A 21,921-nucleotide genomic window follows, 5' to 3' on the forward strand; every position below is an offset into this window, starting at 1 on the left:
AATAGGGTCGTGTGACAGTTAGTGAATATGAGAGAGAATTTGTCAGACTCAGTAAGTATGCTCAGGAGTGTGTATCCTCCGAAGCTAAAATGTGTAGAAGATTTGAAGATGGGCTTAATGAGGATATTAAGATATTTATGGGTATTCTTGAGTTGAAAGAAATTGGGGTACTCGTTGAACGGGCTTGTAAAGCGGAGGATTTGATCAAAGAAAAGCGGAAAGCCGAGTCTGAGGCAAGAGATACAAAAAAGAGATATATGAGTAAGTCATTGCCATCTCAGTCTAAGAAATCTAGAGAGATGTTCTCTAGTTCACATGTGTCAACTGGACATTCATACGAGAACTGTAGAAAGTAGAATTCCAGTTTTAGATCTTAGGCTACATCCGTGGTAAGTGTGGGTAACGGTAAACCTTCCAAGCCCGAGTGCCAACAATGTAGTAGATGTTATTTTGGCACCTCTAAGGTGAGTGAGGGATCTTGTTTCAAGTGTGGTTCTCAAGACCACTATATTAAAGACTACCCGGAGATGGTAGAGAAAGAAAGATTACAGGACTCGAAGCCAAGAGGCACAGTTTCTAGGGGAAGACCCTCGAGAAATGCCAGGAATGGGTCTGGTAATAAGAATGTGACACGAGATACAACAGTAAGATCTGAAGCTAGGGCTTCAGCTAAAGCCTATGCCATACGCACACGTGAAGATACAACTTCTCCTGATATGATCACTGGTAATTTTTCTCTCTATGATACTAATGTTATTGCTTTAATAGACCCTGGTTCTACTCATTCATATGTGTGTATGAAATTGGCATCAAGTGTGAATATACTTGTTGAGTCTACCGAATTTATGATTAAAGTGTCAAATTTGTTAGGAAAGCATGTGATAGTTGATAAAGTATGTAAGAGATGCACTTTGATGATTAGAGGTCATTGTTTTCCAGCTGACTTAATGTTGTTACTATTTGATGAATTTGATGTCATACTGGATTGGTTGACACTACATGATGCTATAGTGAATTGTAGATAGAAATTTATGGAATTGAAATGTGAAAACAGTGAGATTTTTCAAGTTGAATCAGATAACGTGGATAAGTCAGCAAATGTAATTTCTTCGATGACTGCTCAGAAATGTATGAGAAAAGGGTATAAAGCTTATTTGGCATACATATTGAATACAAAGGAATTCGAATTGAAAATCAAAGCAGTGCCAATTGTATGTGAGTATGTGGATGTATTCCCGGAGGAATTGCCAAGTTTGCCTCCAATTAGAGAAGTTGAATTCAGTATTGAGTTAATGTCAGGTACAGCATCTATTTCTATTGCTCCATATAGGATGGCCCCGACTGAGCTAAAAGAATTTAAGTTACAGTTGCAAGAGTTGACTGACAAAGGTTTTATGAGACCAAGCTTTTCGCCATGGGGTGCTCCCGTACTATTCGTGAAAAAGAAGGACGGTTCTATGAGATTATGCATTGACTACCGGTAGCTCAATAAGGTGACAATCAAAAATAAGTATCCTCTTCCAAGGATTGATGACTTGTTTGACAGCTAAAAAGAGCGACATGGTTCTCTAAGATAGACTTGAGGTCTGGATATTACCAGTTACGATTTAAAGAGTCTGATATGTCTAAGACTACCTTCAGAACGAGATATGGCCACTACGAGTTTCTTGTTATGTCATTTGGATTAACGAATGCTCCTGCTGTGTTTATGGATTTAATAAACCGAATTTTTTAGCCATATTTGGATAAGTTTGTTGTGGTGTTTATCGATGATATTCTGATTTATTCTAGAGATGAGGCAAAGCATGCCGAACACTTGAGAACTATTTTGCAGACTTTGAGGGACAAACAATTGTATGCTAAGTTTAGTAAAAGTGAGTTTTGGCTTCGAGAGGTCGGGTTCTTAGGCCACATTGTTTCAGGAGATGGTATACGAGTTGATCCTAGTAATATTTCTGCTATTGTCGAATGGGAACCGCCAAGGAATGTAACTGAATTTAGGAGCTTTTTGGGTTTAGTCGGTTATTACAGACGATTTGTGAAAGGGTTCTCTATGATAGCCACTCCTATGACGAGACTACTTCAAAAAGATGTTAAGTTTGAATGGTCAGAAAAATGTCAGCAGAGCTTTAAGAAGTTGAAAATGTTATTAACCGAGGGACCAGTGTTAGTACAACCAGAACCAAGGAAAGAATTTGTGATTTATAGTGATGCGTCCTTGATTGGACTAGGTTGTGTGCTTAGGCGAGAAGGCAATGTAGTAGCTTATGCTTTGAGGCAACTGAAGCCCAATGAGAAAAACTATCCTATGCATGATCTAGAATTAGCCGCCATTGTATTTGCTTTGAATATTTGGCAACATTACCTATTCGGGGAGAAATGTCATGTTTATACAGACCATAAAAGTCTTAAATATCTGATGACCCAAAAGGACTTGAATTTGAGGTAACGAAGATGGCTTGAATTGTTAAAAGACAATGAGCTTGTAATTGATTATCACCTCGGTAAGGCAAATGTGGTTGTCGATGCCTTGAATAGAAAGTATTTATTTTCTTTGAGAGCTATGAATGCACGACTAACCCTATCTCATGATGGTGTAATTCTAGCAGAGTTAAGAGCAAGACCGCTTTTCTTCAACAGATTTGTGATACCCAGGAAGCTGATAAAGAGTTCAAGATAAGAAAGCTCAGTGTGAGTCGAGCAGTGAATCAGATTTTTAGAGAGATTCTGATGGTTGTCTGAGGTTCCATGGAAGGATTTGTGTCCCAAAGAATGCTGAGTTGATTTGGAATATTTTGCATGAGGCTTATAACGGGGTTATGTCAGTTCACCCTGGTAGCATGAAAATGTACAATGATTTAAAGAAAATGTATTAGTGGAATGGCGTGAAAAGAGATATATCTAAGTTTTTGTCGAGGTGCTTGATTTTTCAGTAAGTAAAGGCCAAACACAAGTACCTTCAGGTTTACTCCAGCCTATTTTAGTTCCCGAATGGAAATGGGACCGAATTACTATAGACTCTGTAACAGGCTTGCTGTTGACACCAAGAAAGAAAGATGTCGTATGGGTTGTGGTTGATAGATTGACTAAATCGGCTCATTTTATACCGGTACGCGTTGATTATTCACTTGATAAGTTAGCCGAATTGTATATTTCTGAGATTGTGAGAATTCATGGAGTACCTTTATCGATTATTTTGGATAGAGATCTGAGGTTCACTTCGCAGTTTTAGAAGAAGTTACAAGAAGCTTTGGGTACAAAGCTAAATTTTAGTATCGCTTTTCATCCACAGACTGATGGACAATCTGATAGAGTAATTCAGACACTTGAAGATATGCTCAGATGTTGTGTTCTTGAATTCCAATGTAATTGGGAAAAGTACTTACCTTGGGTTGAATTTGCCTACAACAATAGTTTAAGTTGAGCTTGAAGATGGTGCCTTATGAGGCATTGTATAGGCGTAAATGTCGTACACCTTTGTTCTGGACTGAACTTAAGGAGAATAAGATAAATGGAGTTGATTTGGTTAAAGAAACCGAAGAAAAGGTTAAGGTAATTCGTGATTGTTTAAAAGCGGCACCGAATAGACAAAAGTCATAGGTAGACCTGAAAAGAAAGGAAATTAAGTATCATGTCGGTGATAAAGTATCCTTGAAAGTGTCTCCATGGAAAAAGGTTTTGAGATTCAGAAGAAAAGACAAGTTCAGTACTCATTTTATAGGACCGTATGAGATTACCGAAAGGATAGGGCCCGTTGCTTATCCATTGGCCTTACCGACTGAGTTAGAAAAGATTCATGATGTGTTTCATGTATCAATGTTGTGCCGATATAGATCCGATCCATCTCATGTGATTGTACGGACAGAGGTTGAAATCAGACTGGATATGACTTATGGTGAAGAACCGGTTAAGATCTTGGCTCGAGAAGTTAAAAAATTAAGAAAAAAAAAGTGTTGCTCTTGTGAAAGTTTTATGGAAAAGACATGGGGTTGAAGAGGCTACCCGAGGAGGCTATGAGGAAACAATACACAAACCTTTTTATCGGTAAGATTTTCGGGGACAAAAATCCCTAAACGGGGAAGAGTTGTGACATCTCGAATTAGGGCCTAGTCAGAATAGTAGTTTCGAGACCACAAATTTGAGATATAAATAATTATTATATGACTCTTATGAAGTCTATGATATGAATGCATGCTTATGTGAAAGTTTCATGAAGAAATTCTACTTACAAAATGTCTAATTGAATTTTAGGGACAAAATTGAATACAATGCAAAACTTGCATTCTAGAAGCTTTAAGCATGAAATTGCTTTAGATTATGAATTAGAGGGTCCTAATTAGCAATTTGACCAATTTCTATAATTTTGGACAAAAATGGACATGCATAGGAAAAATTTGAAAGAAACACCCTAAGTGCATTTTGGTCATTTGGTAATTAAAAGAATAAAAAAGGGAAAATCAAAGCAAAAATGTGTCCATCTTCTCCAAGTGCTAGCCTAATTTCTCAATAGCCATAGCTAGGGTTTTGTTCAACATTTCCAAGCTTGATTGTAAGTGCTCCCTAATCCCGTTTTTAATGTTCTTTGTATTTTTGAAGTCTTTGAAGCATGATTGTAACACCCCAAACCCGTGACCGTCACCGGATTTGACCACGAGGTGTTACCGGGCTTACTTCCTTATTTCTCTCTTGAAATTATGAATTTCTGCCGTGCAGATAGCTAACTGCGTCACTGTTACCTTAAAATCATATCTCGAGTTCCCGAACTCGAAAACCAGTTCCGTAAATTTTCCTAAAACTAGACTCATAATTCCATCTACACATTTTTTCTAGAATTTTGGTCGGGCCAATTGGTACAGTTTATTAGTTAAAGTCACCCCTGTTTCAGGGTTCGACTACACCGACCTTTGCGCATTACGACCTGGATATCATCTCGCATGAGATCCAATGCTCATACCGCTTTGTTTCTAATGAAAATAGACTCAAAGGGAATCTATGCATATAAGGCATGACTTCTAATTGTTTCTGTATGGTAAATTTTCAAAGTCGGAGCAGGGATCCGAAACCGCTCGCCCTGCTTCACTTAAAACCTGAATATCTCTTAAAATCGACTCATATGACCGCTTCGTTTCTTCCATATGAAAGTAGATTCATCAAGGTTCAATGTCATAATTTATTCACTATTTAATTCTACTTCTACTATTTTTAGTGATTTTTCAATCTCACCTCATCATTGGCAAGATCATTACTAAAGCAAACAATGACTATTTCATAATTCTTCCATGGCCAACTATAATTCATCATACATAATACAAGCTATGGCCACCTTATCAAAATTAAGGTTTCTAAGACTTGTGACTATAGGTTTTAGAATCACACTCAACCGACCACATAGGCCATTTTCGCATGGCTTAAAGTTTACAACCCAAAATTCAACAAAACAAAACAGCCTATACATGCCAAATGTTCTCCTAGATCGACTAAGGAGACAATACCAAAAGATTGTTCACGGTGTGATGACTTCGATGACGGTTCCGAGTACACAAGAGACGAGTCCAAGAGACCTAAAATGGGTGACAAGAAAACACCGAGTGAGTTTATAACTCAAGAAGCCATAAGCATTCCACAACCATCCATTAACAAAATTATTACAACATGAAATAATGAACGAGGCTAAGTACTCCATCCATATCGAACTATATCATAGTTCCTTGGACCTTCGGTTCAATCTCATACCAAGTCATACATCCACATTTCATATTCTATACAATAAGATATTTGAGGCATTTTACACACCAACTCATTTTCACCACAATCATACAATTGCAATCATCACATAGATTTAAAGCTTACCAAGCTCAACCCCGAGCATGAACATATTACCTATTCGTCATGAGCTCAAGGTACTTACCCGATCCATTGTCCATACTCAACTTGATGGAGACACACCCTCCATATAATTGTTCGACGGAGATATTTATATATATATATAGAGTACGCACACACACGTGCTTAATACTCGATTTCGCACACTTAGTGCCATGCGATTTAAGCCCGCACACATAGTGCCATACCCTTCGAGCTCGCACACTTAGTGCCATATATTTCCAACACGCACACTTAGTGCCATATATTTCCAAAGACGCACACTTAGTGCCATATATTTCCAGCACGCACACTTAGTGCCATATATTTCAAAGACGCACACTTAGTGCCAATCTGCCACCGCACACACACGTATTGCCCGCACACTTAGTGCCAAAAGCAAACTTTCTACACATTTCACTATTTCTTTTACATTCAACAATTGTCATCACTCCATACACATACAATTTCATTTATATATATATAGCATCCCATTAAACACAATTGCATAGATTTTACAATCATTTAAGCAATATCAAACATATGTGCTTAATGACTTACCTTGTGTTGGACAAATAATTCTAAGTCGGCTACTCGTTGACCTTCGATTTCCCTTGTTGGACGCCTCTCCTTTAGGATCTTGAGCTTAAACAAACAAATTAACTCATTCAATCGCTTTGGTACATATGTTGGTATCCACATTCTAATGATCATATAACATACGAACGACATGGTAAAATTTTTATCTTGTCGCCTTATGTTCTTGGCTATTCTACCAATAGCCTTATGCAATTTACTATTCTATCAATAATCCAATCACACATACACATATACATATTCGTATATTAAATAGCCACCCTCACTAACCACCCATTTTAGTTGATTTTATACAATCAAAGGCAATATCATGATTGGGTATACCTAAATAGCCGAATGTGCTAAAATTGATCTAACATCACCTATACCCTTGATTGAATGGTCAATACTTATACTATCAATTATAGTATCGATTTTATTCTTTCAAACACATAGTCCCCATTCGGCCCTAACCATTTACTTAACGTATGTGTACAAATTCCATCTCAAAATTAGGAGTTGCAACTACAACTAGGTTACCACAATGCTCATCAATGACCGAATGCCTAAGCACAACTCTACTAAAAATTTATCCAACATCATTAACTTTGCCCTTCACTATTTTTTTTTTCTAAACATCATATACAAAGTAACTTACATGTATATATAAAACCAACCTTGCTAGCACAATATTCCTTAACCAAATAGCATAAACCCAAGCCACATATATAGTTCATCAAGGCCTTTCATTGGCCACATTCGGCACCCTCTCCCCTTATGAACAAACCAATTTCAACTTTCATGAAAAATATATGTACCAAGAGCTTCAACTACTTGGCCAAATACCAAACCTCCAAACAACCAAATTTAATCCATGGAATGAATAGAACTTGAACTAATCACCTCATTTACATCTAAATTTCCAAGGGTTTCAAAGTGCTTACCTCTTCCTAAGCATCAACCAAGCCAAATCATGCACAAAAGAATTCCTTCTTCTTCCTCCTTCAAGCCACGGCAATGGAGAATAGAATGAGCATTTTTCTTCTTTTTTTTTTTTTTTTTTCTCTCTAGTTACTGGCACAATGGGGGCATCCATGCTCATTTTTTGTTCATTTCTTTAATGCTAGCTATTATTTTATGGCTTCCTACATACACCACTAGCATAACATGTTGGAAACATGTTCCCTTGCCCATAATTTTGTCATGGCCGCCACTAACCTTGTCAAATGGGTTATTTGACATGCAACTCCATTTATTTTACTTCATTCCTTTATTAACCTCTTAAAATTAGCCACATATAATTAAATCCTTTCACATGAGTCCTTTTTCTTTCAATTCACCTTCAAATTAACTAAATCAAAGAATTAAAAAAATTCACACATGCATTTTCACATATTTAGACAGTAACTATCATACTCAAATAATTTAGTGACTCGGTTTAGCGGTCCCGAAACCGCTTTCCGACTAGGGTCACTTTAGGGATGTCACAATGATCTACCCATTTCTATCTATATTTTGAGCTAGGATTAATACATGAAATTTGACCCATGTGTAACATGCATGTATTTTGATGATTGATGGAGGAATATGAATGTTTGATGCATGATAAACATCTTTTACTAGGTGATTTTTAGTGAAAACACAAAAAAAAAGGATTTGTTTGTAAATGTATAAAAGTGGGTAGTAATAATGTGAAATAAAGGAAAATGTAGGCTGATATGAGCATGGTATAGGTTCGGCTAGGCTTGGGTAACAAAGAAAATGCATGCATTTCAAACGAGCCTAGGGACTAAATCGTAAATAAGTGAAAAGTTAGGGGTAAAAAGGTAATTTTACCAAAGTATGAATTATGGATTGATTTGAATAATGTGATTAATAACCAAGTTAAATTTGGCATTATAGATCAAGAAAAATGTGAACCGAGTCTTAATCGAGGAAAGAATAAAGTATACGATGATTCGGCTCGATTACTATCATTTCGTACCGAGGTAAGTGCGTATGCAAATAATGTGGTGTTGTAGCATGTTTTTTAGTGTTTTGATATTATGTGATAAATATTTTCTTATTATTATGAGTTATAAACTTATTGGTTGTTATGAAAGCATAAATGATAATTGGTCGTTACATACGACATCACGAGCAAGTACGACAAAGTATGCCTTTTGCAAGTGAGGAAAATCTTGTTTGAACCTTAGGAAAGTTTAGGATACAAGTGACATGTCACTAGGAATTTAGAAATCCGAACTCGTTGAGTTGGTCCGGGTTCGTGATATGTATGAAACATCCGAGCTCATTGAGTTGGTCCGAGTTCATTGAGTTGGTCCAAGTTCATTATGGATGTGATACACGTCATTGGCTTCTGGGAAATGGTCTTGTGTGTCCTACCGATGGCTAGGTAATCCTTGAGTTGGTCAGATACCTGACAACTTGAATGAGTAGCCCGTGTAGCTACACCTTGATTTATAGCCTTTATGAGCAACCCCGTGAGTAGCTCCATTGCGAGAGTTAAATGTTAAGAGGTAGCTTTGGCTACGTGTGTTTATGTGGCACTTATGCGCAACTTTCCGCGTATCCAATAGTATTCCAAGTTTTCAACGGGTAATGCAATGGATGTGATGAAAGTCCCGAGGAGGGCATGTTAAAGAGGTATGGTTATATGATATACTACGATGGGTACAGGTATGTACGCAAAACCTATGAATAATTCCTTGGTAAAGAATGATTTGTGGTGGGAAAGTATATGTGTACATATGATAAGTAAGTCAAAAGGTTTAAGTGATGAATAATCTTTATGTATATGTTACTATGTCTTTGCATGTTGATTGCTTACTACCATTGCATATTCTTTGCATGTGGACTTACTAAGCTTTAATGCTTACCTCTTTTGCTTTTCATCCTTTGTAGTTCCGCCAAGCTAGCTCGGGGATCAGAAGCTTTCGGAGTGTTCGATCACACTATCAAAAGATTATTGGGTATAGTGAAATTGTTATTTTGAGTATGGCATGTATAGGGGACTTGGTGATTTTGTGATATGTGCCATGCTATTTGGCCAAATTGTGAAGCCTATGATGTTGATGATTCATTTTGTAATGGCCATGTGATATGGCTTATATTTGATCATAAGGTTTTAATCTAATTACCCATGCATGCATGTGTTAATGCCTTGGTGATGTGATATGTTATTTCTTGGTAAATGTATGATAAAGTATGGATTAGATGCTAAAAGATAGGGGATGACTTAACGGTTTAAAATGACTATAGTCATGAATGCATAATTTGAAGTTATGATAACAAGTTTGATAATGCATGAAATTGGTGTGGAATGTTTCTAAATGGTGTAACAAAATAAATGTACAAGGATGACATTATAAAGATGTGAGAGTGCCATGGTGTTGAATATTTGAGTGTTTATATATGTTATGTTGCATGCTAGGAAATATGTTTGAATGTATGAATGATTGAGGGTGACAATTGGCTTGGAAAATAGCCTTTAAATGGTCTACATGGGTAGACACACGGGCATGTGTCTAGACCGTGTGTGACACACGGTCTGCCCTATGGGCTTGTTGAATGGTCGTGTGTCCCCTGCACCCTAATTTTTTCTAGTCAGTATGCTCAGTAGTAAACACACGTGCTAAGACACGGGCATGTGTTTTGGCCGTGTGGAGACACGGCCTACCCACATGGGTATGTACTCTGGTCGTGTGAAGTCTGTACCTTTTTATGAAAAATTCATTTAATTTTAATTGACCACACGGTCTAGCCACACGGTCTGCACCTAAATTGATGCTAACGTCATAGTCAGAAAGTTACAGAGCTGGAGGACATGAGCGTGTCTAGAGCACACGGGTGTGTCCCCTGTCTTACACGGGTGTATGGCTCTATATTAGGGAAAATTTCCCAAACTTTTCTAAAGTCATTGCAGGCCCATATTAGGGACAAATTGTGTATGTATGAATGATGTAACACCCCAAACCTAGCCTGGACGTTATGGCCGAATCTGGCGATGTCACATTGAAGTATTTTTCGTAAAATGTGATAACGTTTGAAAAGCCCAATGTTTATATAGCCTCTTGAGTGATCTAGAAAATAATTTATAACCTGCGTCACTATCAAAAAGTATTTACTTTAGAACATTATTAATTTCAAAATCTCGTTTATCGCGGAAACTTCTGAAACGGTTTTGCGTATTCGTGATATTTTGGTAAGTTATGCATATCTTTTGAAAACCCGCATCCTACCACTAGCAGGTATAAATCATAATAAAATAATAAAAGCCCTAATTAAAGAATAAAACTTAAAGAGGCCTTTTACATAAAAATACCCAAATAAAACTACTTATAAGTTAAAAGATAAATTCAGAAGCGTAAGTTGTTGTGTGTCCACCTCCAAGTCCCTCACAGCACTGATCTACTTAAGGATTACCTGTACAGTTAAAACAATTGGGTGACTTTACAAAAACTCAGTGTGTAATCCTAATGATAAACAAACAGTGAACAACACAGTATGGGCCTAAGCCCATATCAGTAACAGTTCAATATCAGTTAGGGCCTTGGCCCATTCTATAACAATAGCGATGGCGATGAATCGGTCAAAGAACCATGATCAATGCAAGAGCGAAGAATCGCAAGTAATACAAACAGAAAATCGTACACATCCATCCTCTATACTCCACTCCATCCAGCCCTGCACTCCATGTAGGGATAAAATCAACCACCCATCCCTACACTCTAAATATAGCACCAGTCACTAATCAATAATTGCAGCAGAGGTGCCAGTAATAGGCTTAAAGCCATCAGTAGGTCCACAATCGTCTTGGGCGACCCGTGCGACCATATCAGTACACTATACTTCCTCCAAAATCATATATCCCACCCCATGCAATGCAACATAATATCATACATGGATGCAACACACATATAACATGGCATGCTCAAATACAGTCACACACATCGGAGAACAAATCTGTCATTTTACCTTACTAGGGTATTACAGTCAGTTTACCCTACAGGGGTATTCGATCATTCTACCCTATGGGGGTATTTCGATCATTTTACTCTATGAGGGTATTTCGATAATTTGATCACATAAGGGCAAAATTGTCATTTTATCACATAAGAGCAAAATCGTCATTTTATCACATAAGGACTAAATGGTCATTTTATCACATAAGGGTAAAATCGTCATTTTATCACATAAGGGCAAAATCTTCATTTTATCATATAAGGGCAAAATCGTCATTTTATCATATAAGGGTAAAATAGTCATTTTATCACATAAGGGCGAAATCGTCATTTTATCACATAAGGGTAAAATTGTCATTTTATCACATAAGGGCAAAATCGTCATTTTATCACATAAGGGCAAAATCGTCATTTTATCACATAAGAGAAAAATCGTCATTTTATCACATGAGGGTTCAGGTATGCTTACCGACCCAACAGAAGGTCACAGTCATCGTCGGGCAACCCGTGCAACCTTAACCATCAAACAGTGAAAATGGACCCAAAGCCCATAATACAGGCCCATGTGGGCCCACACGCCCGTGTGGCCCACGAAGCCCAAAAATGGCCTTAACTGTGCGAACTACACAATCTAGCCCAAAAATCTCCATGCATCCGTGTGATTTACCCGTGTGGGACCACAAGCCCGTGGGGCTCACACAGCCCATTTCAGCCTAACATGGCCCAAAATGGCCTAAGTTCATGGTATCGCCCATGGTGGCCTCTTGAAATTCAGTACCCACGTTTATGCGTTTGGGGTTACCACACGAGCGATCACACGCCCATGTTGCATCAACAGTCTTATTTTTCAGCTTTTGCCAATTTACGGTAATGGCAGTGTTTTACACACTTGTTTACAAAAACACGCACGTAGCCTCTTGAGCATTCCAAACCTTGATCCAAACCACAACCATTCCATTAGTTTCTCAAGGTAAATAAATTAATACTACTCCTTTTCATAATACTAATCCAAAAGATCAATTGTTACATACCTTGTTTCGAACCCCCAAGCCTCTACATACCTAAACTATTGATCAAGAATAATCTTTCCCCCTTCTTCGATTATTATCTGCATACCAACCAAATCTATTAACCTTGATCATACTGTTCGTAAAACCATTTGAACCAAGCGTAAACCACTTACCGAATAGTAAAACCGCCTCTAGAGAAGGGAATTAGTCGTTCTATTTCCACAATGATCACCCTAAGCGACAGAGGCAGAGATTTAGCACAAACCACCCCTAGCAAGCATCGGTAGCAAAGAATACATTAGATGGGGACTATCAACACGGCAGAAATACAAAAAGGAAAGAATAACGATGTGCACTTAAAACAAGAGCCAGACTTACCCATGCAAAATCGGTGAAAAGAATAACCACAGAAATGACGGATAGAAACGAAGGAAAAGTCAACACAGTAAGGGTAAGAGAGGCAGGAGTATTCAGCCATGTATTGTGGTTGAGAGAGATAAAAGATAAGAAGAGAATCGATCAGCACTAGGAGTTAAAAGCTGAAGAATATGAGAGAGGGGAGTAGATGGAGCATTCAGCCAAGGAGAACAATAAACAACAGAAAAGTGCCTGATTGGAGGGTAGGGGAAAAGAGCAAAAGTGCCAAAAGAAAAGAGAGAGGAGCAGAGAATAAGAAAATACACAAAAAGACATGCCCAAAACTATAAGATAGAGAGGGAGAGAAAATAATGTTCGGCCATCCAAAACCCAGAGTAAAAGGAACCCCCAAACAATTAATAGGAACCAAAAAATGAGGAGATGGAGTACCAAAGCTGAATTCTTCTTGTGCCAGCATTCAAATTAGGCACCAAATCCCTTCCACTTTAGATCCCCTTGATTTCCTCCTAAAATCCCTACTCATATCTCTCCTCAACTCCCTCCTACAATCCCTTCATGACCAATTCAAACTCCACTTCACTCTGCAGTGTTTCAGACAAACACTACTACCTCCAATAGCCAACAATAAAAATAATCTCCATTTGCACAAGCAAAGATTTGAACCTCAGACCACTAGTACACTCCATACGCCACTATCCACTAGACCACCAGGCTCTTTATGTCATACTTTGCCAAAATAAACTTATAACCCTACTGGCCAAAGACAAGCGTTTTATCCTCAAAAACCAAAATTTTGTGGAAGCCAGGGCTTGAACCCATGACTTCCCAGACACATCCAGAGCACACAACCACTAGCCAAACACACAACTGTGTCACTTCCTTGCACAATTAAATATTTATGAGTAGCTTCCCAACTGCTCCCTCGCTCAATACCTAATATTTCTAGGCCCAAATTTGGGGCGTTACAAATGAAGTTGTTCTAAAGAAAAATGCTATAGCCCAATTTTTGCATGAATGACTGTGTATGTGTTCGATAATGCCTCATATCCTATCCCGGCCTTGGGTACGGGTAAGGGGTGTTACAGTTACACGCCCTGTGCCAGGCCATGTGTTAGGTTGTGTAACCCACTGACTTGCACCCTAAAGAAATCATCAGATGACACACAGCTGTGTGCCTCACACAGCTGAATCACACACCTTTGTCTCAAGCCGTGTGGACCCAAAATGAATCTTAAACAACAAGTTTACCATTTCAAGCTTACTTGGACTCTAAGTAATCAATTTACCAGCCGAAAGACCTCTTTAAAATGACATTAAACAAGCTAAAAACATGTTAAATTAACCATCCTAAGTATCTAGCCAATGTATCCTCAATGATACCACCAGTATATTCAATTTCACAACAAAAAGAACTATCATCCAAAGTATGTTAAATTACACCATCTAACATTCAACCTATATGCCTAACATAGGCACCTCAATCACAACATTCCATTAACACATATCATATATTTGCACTAAAACATCTTCCTTAGTTCACCTATCATATTAGGTTTACTACTTGTACTTAAAATCATATTTTAACATTTACAATCCAAAACCATAGTAATGACATGAAAGCCTATTACATGCCCTTTAATCTGAAATGAATGTTCCAAAAACTACCAAAAATGAATGGATAGTGTGACTAGAGTGTCGATCTGATCATCCAACCTTCAAAGTATCTACAAGAACAGAAAATAACACAAGTAAGCTCATTGAAGCTTAGTAAGTTTGGCATGCTAAAATAATAAATATTACTGAATTAAGTACAACAAATAATTCAACAATATTACAACCATATGTGTTCCCTCTCATCCACAATCTCAACCAGGTGAATTGCAAAATTCAATTCAAATCTCAAATACATGTCATAACCATCAAAATCACTAATTAAGTTACATTACAGAGATTTACAATCTGATGAATGAATTACGGATATGAGTACATTGATATTCCAACCGAAACACACTAGATACTCATAAGAGCTAATCCACCCGATAACACGCTAGATGTTCATAAGAGTTAGTCCACCTGATAACATACCAATGGCTCTAAAGAGCTAGTCCAACCAAAAACACACCAAAATAGGGATTATAACACGAGAGTTCACAACAAATGCTGAAACTCGGTCTACTCGGGAAAAATATATATATATCACTCCACAACAATCTCCAGTCCAATCCCCCAAAATACACTATATCTCGATTGTACTCTGTCCTGCGTTCAATCCGATCAAGTATTGAATTTCAACAACTTTTCTCAAATAAATTTACATCATTTATAATCAAATATATCTATTATATCACATTATATCATCAACAATTTCATATAGATGTTAAATTATAAACTGTATGAACTTACCTAAGCTGAATGGTAATAATTGCAGAAGTTCAGGGACTATTCTACAATTTTTCCTTTTCCACAGGTATCAACTAGGATTTGATCTAAAATATAAAATTTCTCAATTATTAGTTTATTTTTCACCTTCCAATTAACTTTACATTTTATACCCTTTTATTTTTCAAATTTACACAACTACCCCTAACTTTTACAAGTTTTGCAATTTGGTCCCTTAACCCAAAAATCATCAAATTAACCATTTTTATGAAGTCAACATTTCAACCAAAAATACTAGGCCCTTCAAAAATCCCTTCTAAACATCAAATTCACTATCAAACCCTAAAATTTTAACATTTTCACAATTTAATCCCTGAATGAAAATCTAACAAAAATCACTTCACAAAATCACCAAATAACACAATCAAAGGTTCAAATACATAATTATCATAAAAAAACACTCAAGACTAATCAATGGAAACATCTAAAATTTTTAACAGATTAAAAAATAAAGGTACGGATTAAAAAATAGTGGATTCTAGACCACAAATCTGAGGTTGAAATATTTATTTTATTATTATTTTAAGGTCTACAGCATGAATATATGGTTGTGTGAAAGTTTCGTTTAGAAATTTTATCGTTTGAATGCTCAATTCGGTAAAAATGACTAAATTGCATAAAGTGCAAAAGTGTTGTTCTATTAGTTAAAAGTGTCTAATAGCTATAGAACCTTAAAGTTAAGGCCTTTAAGTGGCAATTAGACCATTTGAATTACGAGTGGACAATTTTGGGCATATATTAAGTGATTTTGATGGTTATTAATTAAGGTTAATTAAGTAAAATGTAAATAAACATAAAATAAATAAAATAAAGCCAATTATCATCTTTATTTCTCCATTTTCAATCGAAAATAGGTCTTTGGAAGCCATTTTTGAGCTTTTTCATTCAGCGAAGCTTCCTAGCTCAATTGTAAGTCCGTTTTTGTCATCTTTTTTAATTATTTCTATGTTTTTGAGATCGTTACAGCTAGGTCTAGCTAGCCTAGGGACTATTTTGAAAAATTTTCAAAGATTTTAAATGTTTCCATTGATGAATACATCAATATTTTGATGTTTAATGATAGATTTTGAATGTTTGATGATAGTTATACAAGTTTTGTTAAATGATTTTTAGCGAAAATGCAAATTAGGGATAAAATTGTGAAGTGTGGATACTTTGAGGTTAAAATGTGAAATAAATGAAAAATATGGGCTGCTAGGGACCTAATTGAAATTCTGCTAGCATGGGTTGTGGTTGAATTGCATTAATTTGTGATTTTATGAAATAAGGACTAAATTGTAAAAGTTGTGAAACATTAGGAGCAAATGTGTAAAAGTGCTTTAAAGTGAATTTTGGACTAAATTGAATAGAGAGATGATTAAATAAGTTAATTTTTATTATATTTAGATCAAGAAATGAGAAATATGGACTTAGATCAAGGTTAGAACAAAATCACGGAATAGTTGACTCGTTTCATTGTTTTAGCATCCGAGGTAAGTTTGTATAAGATAAATTTCATTATAAATGTATTTTAAATGTTTTGATATTGTATAAACTGTGATTATGAGAATATGGACACATTCGACAATTATTCGATGACGATTCAGCATTTGAAATCCCAGTTGAACCTTAGGAATAGATTTTGATACTAGTGACATGCCATTAGAGGATTAATGTGATTATGTGATCCGGGTGCTGGTCCTGTACATCCTACCAGTGGCTGAGTATACGACATGTGTTTCGGATACTTGACAGCTTGTGTGAGCAGCACCGTGTAGCTACGTCTTGACCCACAGCTTGTGTGAGTAGGCCTATTGATAGCTCCAATGTGAGCAGTCTATGCGATATAAGATTGAGTTGGCTTCGGGCAATGATATTGGCACATAGTGTGTGAGGTTTTCAAGTATTCGATAGTATTCCGAATGGTTCAACGGGTAAATGCGTGATTGTGTATGAGATTGATACGAGATGGTATAGGTATGTACATGAACTGTATAAGTTTAAATCAAAGAAGTTGTGAAGTTATATATAAGATTATGATTGAAAAATATGAAAGGTTTGTTAGTTGCATGAATTATATGTTGATATGTTCAAATTGATGATTTGAATATTCACGTTTAGATTGAATTTATTTCATACGAGCTTACTAAGCTATAAAGCTTACTTTGTTTTTTTCCATGTTTTATAGTGACTTTAAAGCTAACTCAGACACAGGGATCGTCGAAGAAATCATCACACTATCCAACTATCAATTTGGTACTTTTGAGCTTATGTTTTAAGTATATCGCATGTATAGAAATTTTGGTCATTTTGGTTATGTGTTGGAAGTAAATTTAGCCATTTGAATTGGCTTATAAATGTATATGTTTTTGGTTTGTATATATAGCCATGAGTGATGGCTCATTTTGGGTTGTTTTGATATTTTGAATCATGTATATATATATGGCTTAGATTATGAGTTCATGGATAGATATATGATAGTTGTGTGATGCTTAATGGTAATAGGCATTATGTGTATCAAATGGTTGATCTGTGAATATTGGTTTGATTGGAAAATTAAGCTAAATGATTCATATTTGAAAGTGTTTACTTAATTGAATTGTAAATGTGAATTTGGTATGAATGGTAGGATATGTTTTGAGATTAGTGTGTATAGAAAATGGGAGTATTGAATGTGCATGATTTATGTTTGAATTGGTTGAATTGAAATGCCTATTGATGTTATGTATTGGTTCCTTTGAATTTGATGTAGGTGAGCACAAGTAAAATGGCTTGGTAAATAGCCTATTTCTATCCACACGGGCAGAGACACAGGTGTGTGTCTTAGCCGTGTGTGATACACAGTTAGGATACATGGCCGTGTGTCCCTTGGTGTTGAATTAGAACTCAAGTCAGTATGCTCCACACGACCTCACACACGGGCATCTGACTTGGCCATGTGGCATAAGTCAGTATAACCTACAAGTTTGGCACAGCCTAGCACACGGCATGGCACATGGCCATATTTAGGGCATACGGGCTAGCCAAACAAATGTGTATCTTGGCCGTGTGACCCAAGTCAGTGAGTTACACGGGGTCGGACACAAGCTGGGACACGGCCATGTGCTCCCATTTCAAATGTCCACACGGACTTTGAAAAGGGCGTGTCTTTGGCTGTGTAAGAGACACGGCCGGGCCACACGGGCGTATGTCCTTTGTTTTTGGGAGAATTATCTAATTGTTAAAAAATTTTCCAAAGTAATTGGTTTTGTTCGAACCACTCTTAATGCATGTTTAGGGCCTCGTAGGCTCGAATTAGGGACAAAATGTTTGGTTGTGAATGAAATGTATATGATTTGATTTATTATATGTGAAATGTATGTTTAATTATGGTATAAATTTGAAAATGTTCCGTAACCCTATTTGTAACACCCCGTACCCGAGACCGTTGCCGGAGTCGGACACGAGGGGTTTGCAGACTTAAATCACTTGCTTTCACAGTCCATTTTAAAAGTTTCCAGGCAGTTGGCTAACTGCGTCACTATCACCTTAAAAATCATATCTTGAGTTCCAAAACTCGAAAATCAGTTTCGTAATTTTTTTCTGAAACTAGACTCATATGTCCATCTACAGATTTTTTTCTAGAATTTTTGGTCAGGCCAATTAGTACAGTTTATTAGTTAAAGTCTCCCCTGTTACAGGGTGCGACTACACTGACCTTCATGCATTACGACTTGGATATCTCCCTGTACAGGGATTTAATACTGATATCGTTTGTTTCTATAGAAACTAGACTCAAAAAGGAATCTATACATATATGGCATGATTTCTAAATGTCTCTGGTTAATTTATAATGAATTTCCAAAGTCAGATCAGGGGATCCAGAAACCGTTCTGGCCCTGTCTCACGAAAACTTTAACATCTCATAATATACTGTTCATATGAACGTTTTGTTACTTTCCTATGAAAATAGATTCATTAAGGTTCGATTACATAATTTATTCACTATTTAATTCCATCCCTACTATTTTTAGTGATTTTTCACATCGACATCACTGCTGCTGCCAGCATCTATTTTTAAGGTAAACTTTACCTATTTCATGATCCTCCATGGATCAACTAGAGTTTGTCATACATATTCCAAAAGTGATCATGAATAACCATTCCCATGGCTAACCGTTACCAACATTTCCATACCTCTCGACGGACAACATACAAAACGATTATAATGCTATGATCAAAGTATATTTAAGCCATTTTCGCATGGCTATCCAAATTTACACAAAACCGAAGGGTACATGACCAACAACAAAAGGGTAGTCCTATACATGCCATTTCAAAGTTCAACCAAAAGTATACCAAAAGGAGCTTTGATAGTGTGGGCGACTTCGACTTCAAAATCCCAAGTCCGATAGCTGAAGAACCAAAATCTATAAAATGAAAATCAAAGAAACGGAGTAAGCATTAAATGCTTAGTAAGTTTTGAGCAGAGAATTTAAGTACAATCAAGTATAGCATTCATATAACTAAACGGATGATTCCATATATACATATTCTCAAATCATTCCTACTTCACATTCCAACCCCTATATTCATACATAAGGGATCCTCTTAGCCAAAAACCGGAAGCTCATTACTCAACTGAGCGAATATTATTCGAAGGGAATCAACTATTCCAATGCACATTCGAAACATACCTCATTGTTGGGATTTTACAAGCGTATTAACTGAAATTTTACAGCAAGATTGCTCATTCCCAAATCACGTACCTTCGCATTTAACCGGATATAGCTACTGCTCAAACGCCTTCGGACATAGCCCGTTATAGTAACTCGCGTAAATGCCTTCGGGACTTAACCCGGATTTAGTAACTCGCACAAATGCCTTCGGGCTTAGCCCGGGATTAGTAACTCGCACAAATGCCTTCGGATCTTAGTCTAGATATAGTCACTTAGCACAAAGCCTTCGGGACTTAGCCCGGACATCATTCAAATAACCATGCACATTTATTAATAAATCATGACACATCCGTATTTCATTTTCATTACCAAAGCTCAAGCACAAGACACTTATCACACTTGCAATTTCGCTTAATAGCAGATATAAAGAGCATGATTTTGATTTGCTTAAAACATGATCTAATCAAATCATAATCTAAGTTCCATTACTCGAAAACTTACCTCGAATGTGGTCGAACGATTTCGGCGGCTATTCGATAACTTTTTCCTTTCCTTTATCCAACTGTGGTCCTCTAAGCTTTTGAGCTAATTCAAACAAATTTAACTTATTAAAGTCTCATTATGCTAGCTTATGGCCAAATATGACAAGGAGTTTAATAGGTCATATGGCCAACCTTTAGCTCAAATACACAATGGTCATGCGCATTTTTTAATCACATTAAGCAATTTAACATAATTCATTTGAACATCAAAAGAGAAGCTCAAGGTACTTAGCCCATATATACATTAGACATTAGAGTCACATATGTACGAAATCACGAATCGAATTCAACATATTAGCTAATATTCCCTTAGCCAATTTTCTAAGTCAAGATAAAGCCATCAATATGCTTACCTATGGCCAACATACACATCAACTTATGTACTCATTCATGTGGCCGAACATACACATCTATGTTAAGGCCGATTGCAACACTTAATACATTCTACAAGTATGGTCACTTGTATTGACTAAACACCATTTTGTTTCAAGTTCAAAACTTGGCTAGTACACATATATACACTATTAAAGCATCCTCTCCTTTCCATCAATTCAACACATGCATTACTCATTAATATACAAAATTATATTCGCCTTGGCACACAACTTGCTAGCCGATTCTTCTCCATATATCAACTAATGCACATATGTGCTCATTTGTTAGACTCTACTTCATCTAACAACAACCATATTTCTCCTCTACTTTCTACCATGGCCGAATGCATCACAACACCATACCATTTCGATTTTGGTCATGGTTAAACAAAGAACTTAATGTCTCACTCAAAATGCTAAAAGAAGATTCAAGAGTCATCAATCCACCATCACATGCATCATTACAAAGCTTCATTTTTAGCATGTAAACGACATCAACACCAAGCAAGAATGATGCATCCATGGCCGAGTGTCATTTCCATCACCTAGCAAGATTTAGACCATGGGCTAGGTCGAACTCAAGCTACCAACTAAAGCATGCATGCATCTCATAGAACATCATCAAACATACCTTAGCCTAGTTACATGCATGGCCGAACCTCTTCAACCCTTCTTCTTCCTTCCTCCTTAAAATTTTCGGCCAAGGATGAACCAAAGGATGAAGCCTTCTTTTTTTTTTTCTAGTTTCGGCAAAATGGGGGAAACAACCACACACTTTTTTTTTCTTTGTTTTCATCATATTCCCTTTCATTATTTTATTACCATGCCCCTTATTTTATTTTTCCTTACATAATGCATTAACCCAACATGTCTATGACATGTTTTTTAGCCATAACATTTTGTCCACCCATGCTCATGGCCGACCACTACTAATTAGGGGGAAAATTGACATGCAAGTCCTCCCTTTTGATTACATGCACTATTTGATCCTTGTAGATTAGCCTATCACATTTCAAAAGTGTCACACAAGTCCTATGTACTACATTCACATGTAATTAACTAAATCAAGCTTAAAATTTTGCACATTCATATTCACATATTTTAGACCATAAATATCACTTTCAAATAATTTGGTGACT

At 36.6% G+C, this 21,921-nt stretch overlaps 1 pseudogene; it reads left to right on the top strand.

Annotated features, from left to right (window-relative positions):
• Positions 1-527: 527 nt before the first annotated feature.
• LOC108488283 (vacuolar protein sorting-associated protein 2 homolog 2-like) overlaps positions 528-21,921 on the top strand; it is a 63,562-nt pseudogene continuing 42,168 nt past the window's right edge.

This window comes from Gossypium arboreum, chromosome 10 (genome assembly GCF_025698485.1).
Source record: "Gossypium arboreum isolate Shixiya-1 chromosome 10, ASM2569848v2, whole genome shotgun sequence".
Taxonomy (NCBI): domain Eukaryota; kingdom Viridiplantae; phylum Streptophyta; class Magnoliopsida; order Malvales; family Malvaceae; genus Gossypium; species Gossypium arboreum.